This window comes from Heterocephalus glaber, unplaced genomic scaffold (assembly GCF_053883595.1).
Source record: "Heterocephalus glaber isolate CG9 unplaced genomic scaffold, H.glaber_assembly_v1.0 deba00001594, whole genome shotgun sequence".
NCBI classification, from domain to species: domain Eukaryota; kingdom Metazoa; phylum Chordata; class Mammalia; order Rodentia; family Bathyergidae; genus Heterocephalus; species Heterocephalus glaber.
In genome coordinates, this window is record NW_028258369.1 from 6,620,080 (window position 1) to 6,634,519 (window position 14,440).

Genomic DNA, 14,440 nt, shown 5'->3' on the forward strand with positions numbered 1-14,440 from the left:
CCGCAGCCTTGCCAGCATTTGTTATTATTAGATTTTTTTTTGGATGATAGTCATTCTTTCTGGGGTAAGAGGAAATCTCAGTGTTGTTTTAATTTGCATTTTTCTAATAGCCTGTGATGTTGAGCATTTCCTCATGTATTTATTGGTTATTTGTACTTCTTCTGTGAAATGTCTGTTCATTTCAGTTGCCAGTTTTTTGATTGAGTCTTTTATTTTGGGGGGGTCTACTGTTTTGAGTTCTTTATATATTCTAGATATTCTTCCTGTGTTTGAGGAATAGCTGGCAATTTTTTTTTCCACTCTGTTAGTTGCCTTTTCACTCTGTTGGTTGTTGCTTTTGCTGTGCAGAAGTTTTTTAATTTGAAAAGATTCCATTTGTTCATTCTGAGTCCTATTTCCTGTGCAAGCAGGGTTCTATTCAGAAAGTCCTTGTGTGCACCTATGACTTTGAGTTTTACCTAGTTTATCTTCCTGAAGGTTAAGTGCTTCTGCTTTAACATTTAGTTCTTTAATACACTTTGACTTTAACTTAATACATGGTGAAAGATATTGGTCTAGATTCACTCTTTTGCATGTGGATAGCCAGTTATCACAATACCATTTATTAAAGAGGCTATCTTTCCTCCAGTGTTTTTGGCCCTAATGACCAAATACTTGAGTGTGCTTGGGGTTGTTTCTGCAGCCTCCATTCTGTTACATTGATTCTCATGTCTTTTTTGTGCCAATACCATGCTTTTTTTTTGTTAATCACTGTAGCTTTGTAATATAACTTCAAGTCTGGGATTGCAATGCCTCCTGCTTTGTTCTTGTTACCCAGATTCTGGCTATCTTCTGATTCCATATGAATTTTATGATTGCTTTTCCCAGTTCTGTGAAGAATGTTGTTGGTATTTTGATTGGAATTGTTTTAAATCTGCAGATAAATTTTGCAAGTATGGCCATTTTGATTATATTGGTTTTGCCTATGCAGGAAAGGGGACTATTGTTCCATTTTCTGATATGCTGTTTGATTTTCTTTTTTCAGAGTGTTGTAGTCTTTGTTGTAAAGGTTTTTCACTTCCTTAGCTATGTTAACTCTGAAGTATTTAATTTTTCTTGATGCTATTATAAATGATGTTTTCCCTTTTTTCTCAGTGAGTTCATTTTTAGTATACAGGAATGCTATTGCTTTGTGCGTGCTGATTGTGTATCCCACTACATTACTGAATTTGATTATTACTTCTAAAAGTCTTCTGGTGGATTTTTGGGGGTCTTCTATGTAGAGGATCATGTCATCTGCAAATAACAATAATTTGACATCATATATATATATACATCTACATATATATATATATATCTTATTTCTTTGTCTCGCCTAATTGCTCTTGCTAATGTTTCAAGTACTATGTTGAACACAAGTGGTGATTGTGGAATCCGTGTTTTGGTCCTGATTTTAGAGTGAAAGTTTTTGGTTTTTTTGCACTCAATTTGATGTTGGTAGTAGGTTTGTCATAAATGGCTTTTATTAGACTGGGGTAAGGTCCTTCTATATTTATTTTCTTCAGAATTTTTATCATCAAAGGACATTAGATTTTGTTAAAAGCCTTTTCTGTGTTTATTGATGTGTTTATTTCTGTGTTTATTGGGATGATCATGTGATTTTTATCTTTGCTTCTGTTTATGTGATGTATCACATTTATTGATTTGCATAGGTTGAACCATCCTTGAATCCCTGGAATGAAGCCTACTTGGTCATGATGTATGATTTTTTTTGACGATTCATTTTATTCTGTTTGCCAGTTCATGTCCTTCAATTTTTTAAACATTTTTCTTCAAATTTTATTTTTAAAAAAGCAGCAGATCAACGTTATAATTCAAGAATCTAATCTAAGCAGGCACTTGACAATGAAGTACATCTGAGTATGGAGTGAAAAAGGTTTTCCAAAAAACCATCAAATATATTATCTCCAAATACCCAAATAATAAAACACTTCTGTAAGCCTTTTGTTAAGTGGAATCATAAAGAAATGAAAATTTATTGCTAGGAAGACCAATCTGTAATACAGTAGTATGAATCTTGGGTATTAAGCATAATCTGTTGAATCAAGTTAAGAAGTTGATGTGGCAAGAAATTTGTGTGTTGTTTGTGCGCACATGTGTGTGTATGAGACAAAAAGAGAGACAGACTATACACCAGCTGACCCAAGAGCGATTGAAATATTTAACTTGTTCAGTTGAGACTAGACACCATCATGTTAATTCAACATTTTTAGAAGGTAATTGAAAATTACAATTCCAGCCGCCGGGCTCAGGGAACCCAAATGCTGTGAAAATGGTGGTTACCAGGGTTGTGCATTCTCAGGCCAGAATGCAAGTCTCATCGGCCACCAGCCGCCAGCAGAAAAGTTCTGCTGCTGAAGGAATTCAGGCACATCCAGAAAGCAAGAAGGAATCTGGACCTGATAACCAAAGTACAGCTGAATCACAGACTGCTGGGAAACAAAGTTCAGTCTCTAGAATTCCTAAAACGGAAAAGAGGAAGAACAGGACTACAGGCTCATTAGCAGAGATAACTGAACCATCTACTGATGGAGAGTTCTCCGATGCAGAGTCAAATTGTGCTGAGATGCAGAAGCCTATTCTAAAGAATAGGCAGATCATAATTGCACCTACTCCAGTGCCCACTGTAAGAAAAAAGCAGAAAATAATTTCACTACATGAGTCTGTTGCTGAAGAAGTTGTCTCTGAAGCAGAATCTCATGCTTCAGGTATTTCTAGAATTGTGCCTTCCCCAGAAATGACAAGAACCAGAAGTAAGGCTAAAGCTCTAACCTGTCAAAGCCAAGAATCACATGCCGAAGCCATATCTGATGCTGAACTATCATGCTCTGACATTTCATTCCCTGAAATTACACATAAGAGAACAACCAAGATTATGCCAAGGAAATCACAGGCACAAACTGAGAATAAATATACTAAGATTGTACCAGATAATGCAAAGCAAATCATGGATATCTCTATGAAGTCAGAGGATTCTGATACCAGACAGACCTCTCAGAGTTTGGATGAAGAAGAAAACAGGGTAACAGATGAGGGAAAGGAAAATGATAAAAGTTCTCAGTTGAAATGTCTTTCTAAACTTAAGGACCCTAGCCTTCAGTTAGTTTTTCAAAATCATTCTACCCTTTAAAATAGTAAAACCACATCAGAGCCCTCAAATCTGAACTGTGAAGCTGTAATGAAATCATTAGCTCAAACATTTGCAGTTGTGGAAGTGAACAGATGGAATGGAGAGAGAAAAAGCACCATAAAAATAAGTGACTTGACAAAGTTCAGTGGTCATCGTGGTGATGACGAAGAGTCCACAGATAAAGTTGTCAGTGAGGACAACAACAGTGAAAGGAGTGTAGATCTTGAATGTGATACCAGACTAAACAAATGTGAGCTCAACCAGTCTTGGATATAGATGATTCTGTCTTACTAGTTCTCAGCAGTGATGAAAGCCAGCAATCTGAAAGCAATGAGAGTGAAGGGGACACTGTGTGTTCTGTTGAAAATAGTGGTCACAAGGAATCATTAAATGGAAACTCAGAAAATACGTCTCAGGACAATGCATTCTTTGTAATTGACACAACTCCTGGATTGAATGCTGATAAAAATTTTTACTTGGAAGATAGGGCAAGTGAGGTTTCCACTGAGGAAGAAAAAGAAGAGGAGGAGGATGAAAACAGTGAAGAAGAACCATCAGACAGTGACAGAAATAAAGATGCATATAGTGATGAAGATGACTTACTAAATAACACAAAGTCTAAACTTCTGAAGTTGACAAGTAGCAGTGTAGACCCCGTTTGAGTATCAAGCAGTTGGGTGGTGTGTACATTAATTTTAATGCAGAAAAACTTCAGTCTAAGAAGAAAACTCTAACACAGATCAAGGAGAAAAAGAAAACTGAGCTTCTACAGAAAGCTGTTATTACACCTGATTTTGAAAAAAACCTATTGTGTCCCACCATATAGTGAATCGAAGCGTCAACGTCAGAAAAAAACGCAGGAAAGAGCGACAAAAAACTGCAGGTGATGGTTGGTTTGGTATGAAAGCTCTAGAATTGACTGATGAACTTAAAAATGATCTCAAAGCTGTGGAAATGAGAGCAAGCATGGACCCAAAAAGATTTTACAAGAAAAATGACCGAGATGGCTTCCCTAAGTACTTCCAGATTGGAACTACTGTTGACAATCCAGCTGATTTCTACCATTCACGAATTCCCAAGAAGGAAAGGAAAAGGACTATTGTGGAAGAACTGCTGGCTGATTCTGAGTTCAGAAGATATAACCGAAGGAAATACTCAGAGATCATGGCTGAAAAAGCAGCAAATGCAGCAGGAAAAAAAGTTCAGAAAGAAGAAGAAATTTCACAATTAATATTCACCAGGCAAATCCCATTATTTTACATCATCCCTTTATTTGTAAAAGAGGTTTAGAAGACTAACACCATCACAAATTTAATATAGACTGACTCTGTTTATATAGGGATTTCTGGTTGGAAATAAAATTGACAGGGAATCAATCACATGCCCTTTGGAATAAAAATAAGCATGTCTACAAAAGACCTGTTCTGGCTTAGACTGTTTAAAGGGAAAAGAATGTGGACCATTTTAAGATAATATTTTTATTTGCTTTTCAGTGCTTGGTGATCTAAGGAAAATTTAATTAAAAGGTATAGCATTTGCTCATATGCTCAAAGAACATTTTTTAATGATTGTATAAATAATACCTTAGTTACTGTGTAGTTTTATATGTATGTATGTATGTATGTGTATATATACGGGGGAGTTGATAGACAGGCCATGCCCTATAATGAGCTGCAAATTCAGATCCAGAAACAGGAGGAAAATTGATCTTAACCTACATTCATTGTTTTATTTCAAGCAAAACAGGATTGAAAAATAGCATTTTAATTTGGCCAGAAGGTAAAGTGGCTCAGTTTATCTCCTCTCCAGTAACACAAGTATGCATTCTGGCTGACTTGCTTTCTGCCACCAGGCCTAGTTGGTCATTTCTGTAATGCTTCTTGGTGAGTTGCAGCCTCCTTTATATCATTGTTTACTGTATCTTTATTTTCCTAGCATACTATTTTAGCTTTTAGTGAATGTAAAATCTCATGTTTTACTTTTACTGTTTGGGGTCACAAGCAGCCTAGTAAACACTAGAGATAATAGTAACTTTCACTGTTGAAGTTAGAGAAGCATTTATATGTGTTCTTTTTATAGAAAAACTTTTATTTCAAAAACTATTTTGCCTTTTGTGTAATACAGAGTCTCATGTGACAGAGTAAAGTATCAAAACAGGAAGAAGAAATAACTATTTTTGAATGCTACTTGTTAGGACTTGGATCTTAAATGACCGCAAATTCTCATACTAAATAAAATCTTGATTTGTAAACAAAAAAATTACAATTCTAATAGTCCCCAAACCAAATAAAAAGTGTTGTAGAAATTAAAACTATGTTCAAAGAGCCTTTTTTCCAGCTCATTTTCGGCACCCCAAGAAAAATAAAAGCATCCATGACTATCACAGATGAAAACAAAATGAATGTCATTGGAATCAGTTAGTTTTCCCACTGAGGTATAAAATCTATATAGAAATTTTATACTATACTATAGCAAATTGTACTTCTCATAGTTCTGTTGTAATTTTCTTTAAACCCTGTTCAATGTAGTTTTAAAAAAAATTGTTGTAAAAATGTTTTCATGATTGTGAATCTGGTTCCAGTTCTTTTTCATCTATTTGCATATCAATAGTTAATATACTGGCTACCAGTTCTAATCAGGAAAAAAATCTTGGAAATATCATTATGACAGCACACTCAGCAGAAATTACTGATGTGCAAGCAAACCCTAAAAGGTGCAGTTCTTTAAAAAGCACATTTTGTTGATTAAGGTTTGTTGTCTGAATATTCTTTCCCATGTCTCTTGATGAAAGACCCTTTCCAACTTGTAAACATCAGTGTGCACAGTCTCACGACTACGCAGTTTCACATCCTTGGACAGGAAGGCCGGTTCACAGCTAGTGAAAAGCTAGAGGAGTCTGAGTTTTAATGGCTGATAAACCTTACATCCTGCAGAGAAGGAAAGCACTTTTCCTTTTTTGCTCCTTAAGAATGTGGCAGAAATGTATGCTGAGGTAGCCCAGTCAATCCTTGTTTTGTCAATTTGGTCTCAGAATATTTCTGGAAGGGTGACGTTTGGAAGAAGCCACTGCTGGGACTGGCTTCTGCTGCAGTCTCTAATGCTGGGCACCTGGCTGTCCTCTTCTGTGGCTTTATCCAGGCACTGATTACTGCTCACATACTGCAGGGTTAATTTCACTGGGACATACTCCCAGAGTTGGTTGCCTTTTAGATGTTGGCATTTGAGCGCGGTAACGGGGCCATTAAGTTTGGAAACGTCCAAGCGAAGGTCATCTGTTCTAATTTCTTTGTTGGCAGTATAAGAGAAAACCTGATTACCTCCCATACCATGACAGTTAAAAATTCCAACTTTTTCATTCTCTTTTCTAGCCATGTTATCTAGACACCGATTTGTTTCCCCATTTTGTATCTCTCCCAATGAGAAGTAATGATGTGGAATTTGAGAATCAGGGTAGATGTTCTCTAGGTACCAAGAGAGAGGCTTGCATTGTAGTTTGTGTCTCAGACCAAGTCTTGATGATATAGCTCCATAATCTACCTTTGTAACACCAGGTGAAATTATATAGAAGAAATTCTTGAGTTCATCCATCCACACTTCTCCAAGTCGTCTGTTATTTTTATTGATGACCTGCCCCGTGCCTCCTGGAAATGTGGAAGGTGCTGCTTTCTGAAACACATGTCCAACACGTGAGCATGTAACAATTTCCAAAGTTCCTCTACACTGCCCGATCCTAAAGGAAATTTCTAGATTTTCTCCTCCCCAAATATCCATTCCAGCATCATATGTTCCAATTTCCTGAAAGTAATCTCTGCCTATTGAAAAAGAAAGGCCTCCTGCCATTGTAGGTGCTCTGATAGAAGAATTCGATCACCTTTCCTTCTGTCCATTTCACTTTGGGGAACAGGATACCACTGAAAGTTGAGTTTCCAATTGAATCCACCATACATCATGTCAGAGCCTGCCATATACTCAAAAGTATCATCGCTGATCACATCAATGATAGGAATACCACTGTTCTCCTGTCCTGTTTGATCCGGGCTAAGAGAGGCTCCAGCCATCTCACTGTGCACTCACAATGAGCATCTGAGAAGGTGATCACTTGACCTGTGGAGACAGCTGCTCCTTTTAATCTAGCTCTGATCAATCCAGAATGCAGTTCCATTCGAATTACTTGAACTGGAACTTTTTGTTTTTTCACAGAACTCTCTAGAGCTCTTTTCAAAAAGTCTCTCTCACTGGCATCACCTACTAGAACAATTTCTTCCACCATGTGTCTTGGTGAGCGATTAATGACACTATGAACAGATTGAAGAAGTGTGCTCCAAGCCTCACTGTGGAAAACAATCACCACACTTGTCGTTGGAAGATTATCTGGATACACCTTTGTTTTACACCCTTGTAACCTAACAACTTCTGTTGAGTGCAATCATCTCACTTGCCATTAAATTGAACCGATTGATTTTAAACATCTCTTTCATTTTCTTTTGATCCTCTAGGAATGATGACTGGTTTCCCCATTTCTCCAGGACCTTCCTGAGGCTTTTGTACTGGCTCTAGAACATCCCCAGCAGGAAGTCCTCTCTCCTTTCTCTCATCACATTTCTTGCAGTCACTGAAGTAAAGCAGCAGGAACATATCCAAGAGTACCCAAATCAAGGACGTGGCTAGGACCACCTTGCAGTATGCAAATTTTCTCATGGCACTTTAAGTCAAATGCAAAATTTTAAAAAAAATCTTTATTATGTATTTATATACAATATATTTATTATATACATTATATGTACATTTATATATGTAAATATACAAAGATCATGAAAATTATCCCATTCCAGTTTCATCAGAAATCACGTTCATATCCCCAAACTGGTTTTTCAAATGAAATCATACTTCCAATCCACATGTCCTCTCATCTCCTCACTGCGGGCGCTCCTCTGGGCCAGCCCGGAAGTCGCAGCAAGGTCCGTGGGCTGCAGTGGCCAGAGCACAATCCCCCCCCCCCCCGCACCGGCATTGGGCATCCTGGGCTGGGAGTGCTAGTCTGGGCCACCCCGCATGCTGCCTCTGCCGCTCCCTCTGGCGGGTCCTCAGGGTGCCTGGAGTGTTCGGAGGCCCCTTCTAATTTCTTAGAATGGTCAAAAACTTTCCTCTTCCAAAAGTCTTCCAAGATTAACCTCCTCTGCCTTCCATCATTGCCAAACTCAGGGTTCTTTTAAGTCCCAAGTCTTTAGTTGGTATATTATTATTTAGTAGGCATATTATTGGTAACTGGTTGTTTTTAATAATTCTCAAACTGTGTCATTACCATTAGGCAATGTGGAAATATAATAGTAGTTAAAAGCATGGGCCTAGATCCTAACTGCAGAAGATCCCAGCTCCACCATTCATTAGCTGTATGACTTTGGGAAAATTACTTAACTTTGCAGTTAAACTCAGTTTTCTCATCTACGAAATGATAATATTAGTGCCTGCCTTTTAGGGCTGTGAACATTGAAAGGCAATCTATATCAAATGATCAGAAAACATTCAGTAAATGCTAGTTATTAGTAAGAAAAGCTACATCAGCAGAACTAGTATGTGTAGAGGAAATAGCATGATGTAATTGAAGCCTAGATCTGCCCCTTTGTAGCATTATGATTTTGGCATGTTAAGCTTTTGGAACATTAGTTACTTTATATGTAAATAGAAAAATAATAACTATACTGTGTTGAACTGCTTATGGAATTAAGGCTGGTATTTGCAGGTGTTGACAAATATTTGTTTCCTTCCTCTAGGAGTTGTTGATAAAAAGCTATTATTTTTTTAAATCAAGTTAGTATTTTCTTTCCTCATCACCTCTTCATCCCAATAATCAGTGGAACATTGGTAAAGAAAAAACGAACCAATATGTACATTCAGGGTATCATAGGGTAAACACAGAGCTGGTTAACTTTTTTCAGTCTGCAACCTGCACTCACATTGTTAGTATTTTGTTTAGGTTTGTTTACTGCTTCCTAGGGACACGTTCCCAGGTAATATTTTTGCATCCACAGAGCGTTTTGTACCAAATTAAAGATAGGTACTTGTGAATTGGAGGGAGCAAGGTTGGTAGTCAAAATCAACCAGAAGTTGCTCTCTGGGGCTATGACGTAATCTAAATGGCTGATTCTCAGAAATGATTTTACTTTTGTCATTGTTTATAGATCCTGAGTGGGAGTGAATATTATCTCCAGATATATGCCTATAGATCTCAGGACAATGATGACAATAAAATCAAATACTGACATTAAGCTTTTGGACCTTAATATTACCCATTGTTATAGTGTGTTTAGATGTCCCCCCAAAGCCTCATGCAGATGAGGTGGGACTTTCTTTTTCAAAGGTAGTTGAATCTGGAATGTGCGATGCTGGGGTTAAGGGCGTGTGATTACTAAACCACTATATGTGAGTCATTAGTTTGGCACCTCCCTAATCACCCATAGTCTGAATAAGATAAAAGGGGCAGCAAGATGCTGTTAAACTCTCTCTTGTTACCTTTGCTGCCTTGTGTGTGCCATGTTGTTTGTTCTCTGAGATGCTTGTTTGCCATCCCAGCCTCAGAGCCAGCTGATAATGGGTGTTGAGTATTTTGTTTCAGCAACGAGAGAAAAAAGTAAACTAACACACTCATGAAAAATGTAGGGTCTTGGTATTGTCACATAATGTAGACCTCAGGTTTATGAAGAATCTTAAAGCCTGTGATTGGTTGGGAGGTTGGTAGAATCAGCAACTGGAAGCTTGTTAGAGTTGTAAAATCTTGATCCCCATCCAAAACCTACTGAATTACAATCCCTGGAGGTGAGGCTCCACTTATGTGTGGTTTAACAGACCCTCCAGGTGATTTTTGTGCCAAAGTCTGAGAAGACTAATTCTCCAGAAACTTGCCAATTCTTGGGTGACTTGAAACAAAATGGTTTAAAAAGAGGCAGACACTACTTTTAGGCATAAAAATTTAAAGAATGTTGACTTAGTTTCAAAATCTTGAATCATTGATCATTCAGTTCACATTGTATTATAATCTTGAGTCTATTTTTCGGTGACCTTGAAGGATGTTATGAAATTGTGAAAAATCCCTCCAACCAAAATAAATTTTAATGTACTCTTAAAGTCCATATCATTCTGGGCAGAATGTTAAGCCATTGGAAACTAAATAAACAAAAGGATGGTATAACTTTATAATGCCAAGAATCACTGTATCTGATATTGGCCATCCAGGTATGGTGGCATGCACCTGTAATCCCAGGACTCAGAGGCACAGCAAGAGGATCACTGCAAATTCAAGTCCAGCTAGGGTGATATAGTGAGTTCAAGGCCAGCCTGAACTACATAGCAAGACCCTGTGTCAAAAAAACCAAACAAAGCAAAACAGAAAAAGATTTTGGCCAGATGAATCTTACTGACACTAACTGCACACATAGACATGACTTACACTGTTGTCTTCTGTTTAAACCAAGATTCAGCTGAAATCTGTAGAATTACAGTTTTTAATATAAAAATATTTCCTTATTTTCCTGAAATGATGAGTTGAATAGGGACAAAGAAATATACAGTATATTAGACTTTCGTGGCACAGATCTTTCTCGAATTGGTTTTCACGCTTTGATAGAATACATAATGTCACAGTAGCCTGCTGTAATGCAGCAAAACAAACCATCAGCTGCTAAGCACACCTCTGTTCCAGAGGTAAATTCAGGCAGACTTCAGCATTTAATGAAGCCCATTTTTTCCTATGAATTAATTGAGCATTACTAAATTTTGCTAATGGCAAATAACTATTGTGGATATGAGCTACTCTATTTATCAAACTTGAGAGGCAAGTGAGGGTATGGAGTGAAACACACAAAAGAGCATAGACAAAAAAGTCTACTAAAGGAAGCAATCTTTTATGGCCTTGTAACATACTAGTCTCCATGTAGAGAGACACTGTTGGTGACCCGCTCACTGCCCTAGGACAGGCCATTTGCATAGTTTTTCAAATCTAGGGCCTAGAATTACAGACATAAACTATGGCTTAGGAATTCACTACTAGCTGACTTGTCTCTTTCTAGTGGGAAGTATTTCAGAAGCAAGGCCTGGTATGCATTGTGGGTGCGGGAGAAATTATAGGAAGGGGCAGAAGCCACAAGACAGGCTGGTTTCATCCTTCTTGCTAATAAGATACTCCTATAATTTGTTTTACAGCTTCTTGCTCCTCAATAACCTCATCTTTTGATTAAATGTGTCACCTTTAGGTCATCTAGTTCTTGCTTGAAAACTTAGTGCAAGAATTAAAATGTCTAAAGTGGTGCCATGCCTGATGAGGGAAGCGGAACATTAGAATGTTGCCTGTTGTATTGATCTAGGGCCTCTTGTCCTCCTTACAGATGAAAGGTGAAGGCCAAAGAAGACAGAGATGTAGGAATGACAAGGAGGTGGAGAATAGATGACGGTCACAAATGGATGTAGTGGTTCTCTGACAAGCAGTGCACTTGTTCTTATCTATGGCTATGGTACGGAACAGTTAATTCTGTGACAGTCTGAGGCCTTTGGCAGGTATTCTACTGGGAAGCTCTTGTGTGCTCATGTTCCTCTAATTGCTAGTATGTAGAATTGTCTGGTATGGTAGACGTATCAATCATAGTCCTGTTGTGGCCAGCTAAGTGACACTTTACCCTATGGCTATTGGTTAAAAGTATAAACTTTGAAAACATGGCTCATTTTGTTGAAAAGGAAAGAAATATTTCTGAACTCAGAACTTTCTGTGCCATGCCCTCACCTATTTCTTCTCATTCACAAGAGAAAAGCAGCCAGTCTGGGCTCCCTTGAAACTTATGGTGCTAGGATAGCAAAGAGGAAGACAGTGTGGATGGTGGCTTCCTCTTTGTAAAGGTTACTCTTCTGCAATATTCCTTCTCCAGCATAGGAACCACAGGTATATTTCTGTATAACTTTTTCTTAACCTTGAGAGTTTTGGCTCCATTCCCCCAGTTGCTTTTGGGGAATCTGACTCTACTTCTGGCTCTAGGAGTGAGATCTCTCACGTCTGAGTTTCTTCAGTTAATCCCAAATTTTGGCTGTAGATATTGGTGCAGAGATTGATTTGTGACATCAATCTAGCATCTCCTGGGAAAGTAGCTTTCTGAGTCTCTAGAGCTAGATTAACTCTCTCCGTCTTTTGAAGAGTATGTAGCTCTGGAAGTCACTGAAGCTATCTTGAGACCAGAAAGGGGAAACATCCTGAATATAAAGTTGTCACATAGAGGAAAAAATCTGGGAGTTCTATTTCACTGTTGAATTGCTGAATCAAATCTACCCTGAATCCTGCATACTCTAACACTACATTTTCAAGTTAAGTTTATTTCAAGTTAATATTATTTTATTGGCGCATTTTAGATATACAGTATAATGACATTCATCTTTGGAAATTTGCACCTTTACAAAATCTCTCTTGGTTCTTATTTTTCCCACTTCCCCTGCCCTCCCTTCAACCCCTCCATCCCTCCCTATTTACAAAGACTTTGTTTCCATTTTTTCATTTTCTCATATTAATTCTATTCCCTTCTTTCTTTCCCCTACCCTTCCTACTTCCCCTTCCCCTTTGCCCCTTTTCTTTCTATTTCACATTATCTATTATACTTTTTAGTCCTTATTTACACTTTCAGTTTCTCACTCTAGAGAAACTATTCGGTATTTACACATGTGTGTCCTGTTTATTTCACTTAAGGGTATCGCCTCAATGTGGATTCATTTAGCTATAAATGTCTCTAATTTCTCATTTTTTATGGCTGAGTAGTACTCCATTTTATAAAAAAACCACATTTTCTTTATCTGGCTCCAGTTGATGGGCGTTTGGGCTGTTTCCAAGTTTTAGCTGTTACAGATTGTGCTGCTATGAACATGGGTACACATATATCACTGTGGTATGACTCTTTTAATTCCTTGGGGAAGATAACCACAGGGGAATAGCTGGGTCAAATGGGACTTTTAGTTCTAGATTTTTGAGGTATCTCCATACTGATTTCCACAGTGGTTGCACCAGTCTACACTCCCACCATCAGTGGAGCGGTGTGCCTCTTTCCCCACAGCCCCACCAGCATTTGTTATTGGTTGATTTCATGATAGCAGCCATTCTTTCTGGAGTGAGGTGAAATCTCAGCATTGTTTTCCTTTGCATCTCTCAAATGACCAGTGATGTTGAACATTTTTTCATATGTTTATTTGATACCTCTTCTTCTTTATCTGAGAAATGTCTGTTTGATTCAGATGCCCATTTATGGATTGGGTCTTTAAATTTGGGAGGTTTTATTTTTTTAAGTTATTTATAGATTCAAGATAGTAGACCTTTGTCTGAGGAAAAGCAGGTGAAGATTTTTTCCCACATTGTGGGTTGTCTCTTCACACTGCTGGTGGTTTCTCTTGTTGTGCAGAAGCTTTTTCAAAAGAAGAGATCCCACTTGTTGATTGTTTGTGCTAGTTCATGGGCAACAAAGTTGTGTTCATAAAATCTTTTCCTACACCAATGTCTTCAAGTGTTCTACTGAACCTCTGTTCCAGCCGATTCAGTGTTTCTGTTTTAATATCTAGATCTTTAATGCATTTCAATTTTAGTTTAGTGCACGGTGAGAGATATAGGTCAAGATTTAATCTTTGGCTAGTGGAAACACAATTTTTCCAGCACCATTTATTAAAGAGGCTATCTTTCCTCCAGTGAGGGTGTTTGGCTCCTTTATCGAAGATGAGATGGCTGAGTGTGTCTGGCATTGTTTCTGCATCTTCTAATCTGTTCCACTGGTCCTCAGGTCTGTTTCTTTGCCAGTACCATGCTGTTTTTATCACAGTGGCTTTGTAGTATAGTTGCAGGTTGGGGATTGTGATACCTCCTGCCATGTCTCTGTTACCTAGAATTGCTTTTGCGTCTTTTCTGGGTCTCTTCTTGTTCTAAATGAATTTTTGGATTGTTTTCTCATGGTCCATGAAGTATGCTGCTGGGATCTCAATTGGAATTGCATTAAATCTATATAGCAGTTTTGGAAGTATGGCCATTGTCACTATATTAATCCTTCCTACCCAGGAGCAGGGGATATCTATCCATTTTATGATATCATCTTCAATCTCCCTTTTCAGAGTGCTATAGTTTTCAGAGAAGAGGTCTTTGATTTCTTATATTAGGTTGATTCCTATGTATTTCAGTTTTTTTGGATCCTATTGTGAAAGGAAATATTTGCCCTATTTCTCTCTCAGTGAGTCTGTCATTGGTGTAGAGGAAAGCTATTGATT

The 14,440-nt window shown here is 37.9% G+C and overlaps 2 pseudogenes; one reads left to right on the forward strand and one right to left on the reverse strand.

Moving 5' to 3' along the window:
• Positions 1 to 2,311: 2,311 nt before the first annotated feature.
• LOC101724938 (deoxynucleotidyltransferase terminal-interacting protein 2 pseudogene) lies at positions 2,312 to 4,400 on the forward strand (annotated as a pseudogene).
• A 1,796-nt stretch (positions 4,401 to 6,196) lies between these two features.
• On the reverse strand, positions 6,197 to 7,867 carry LOC101724232 (polypeptide N-acetylgalactosaminyltransferase 1 pseudogene; annotated as a pseudogene).
• Positions 7,868 to 14,440: the final 6,573 nt, after the last annotated feature.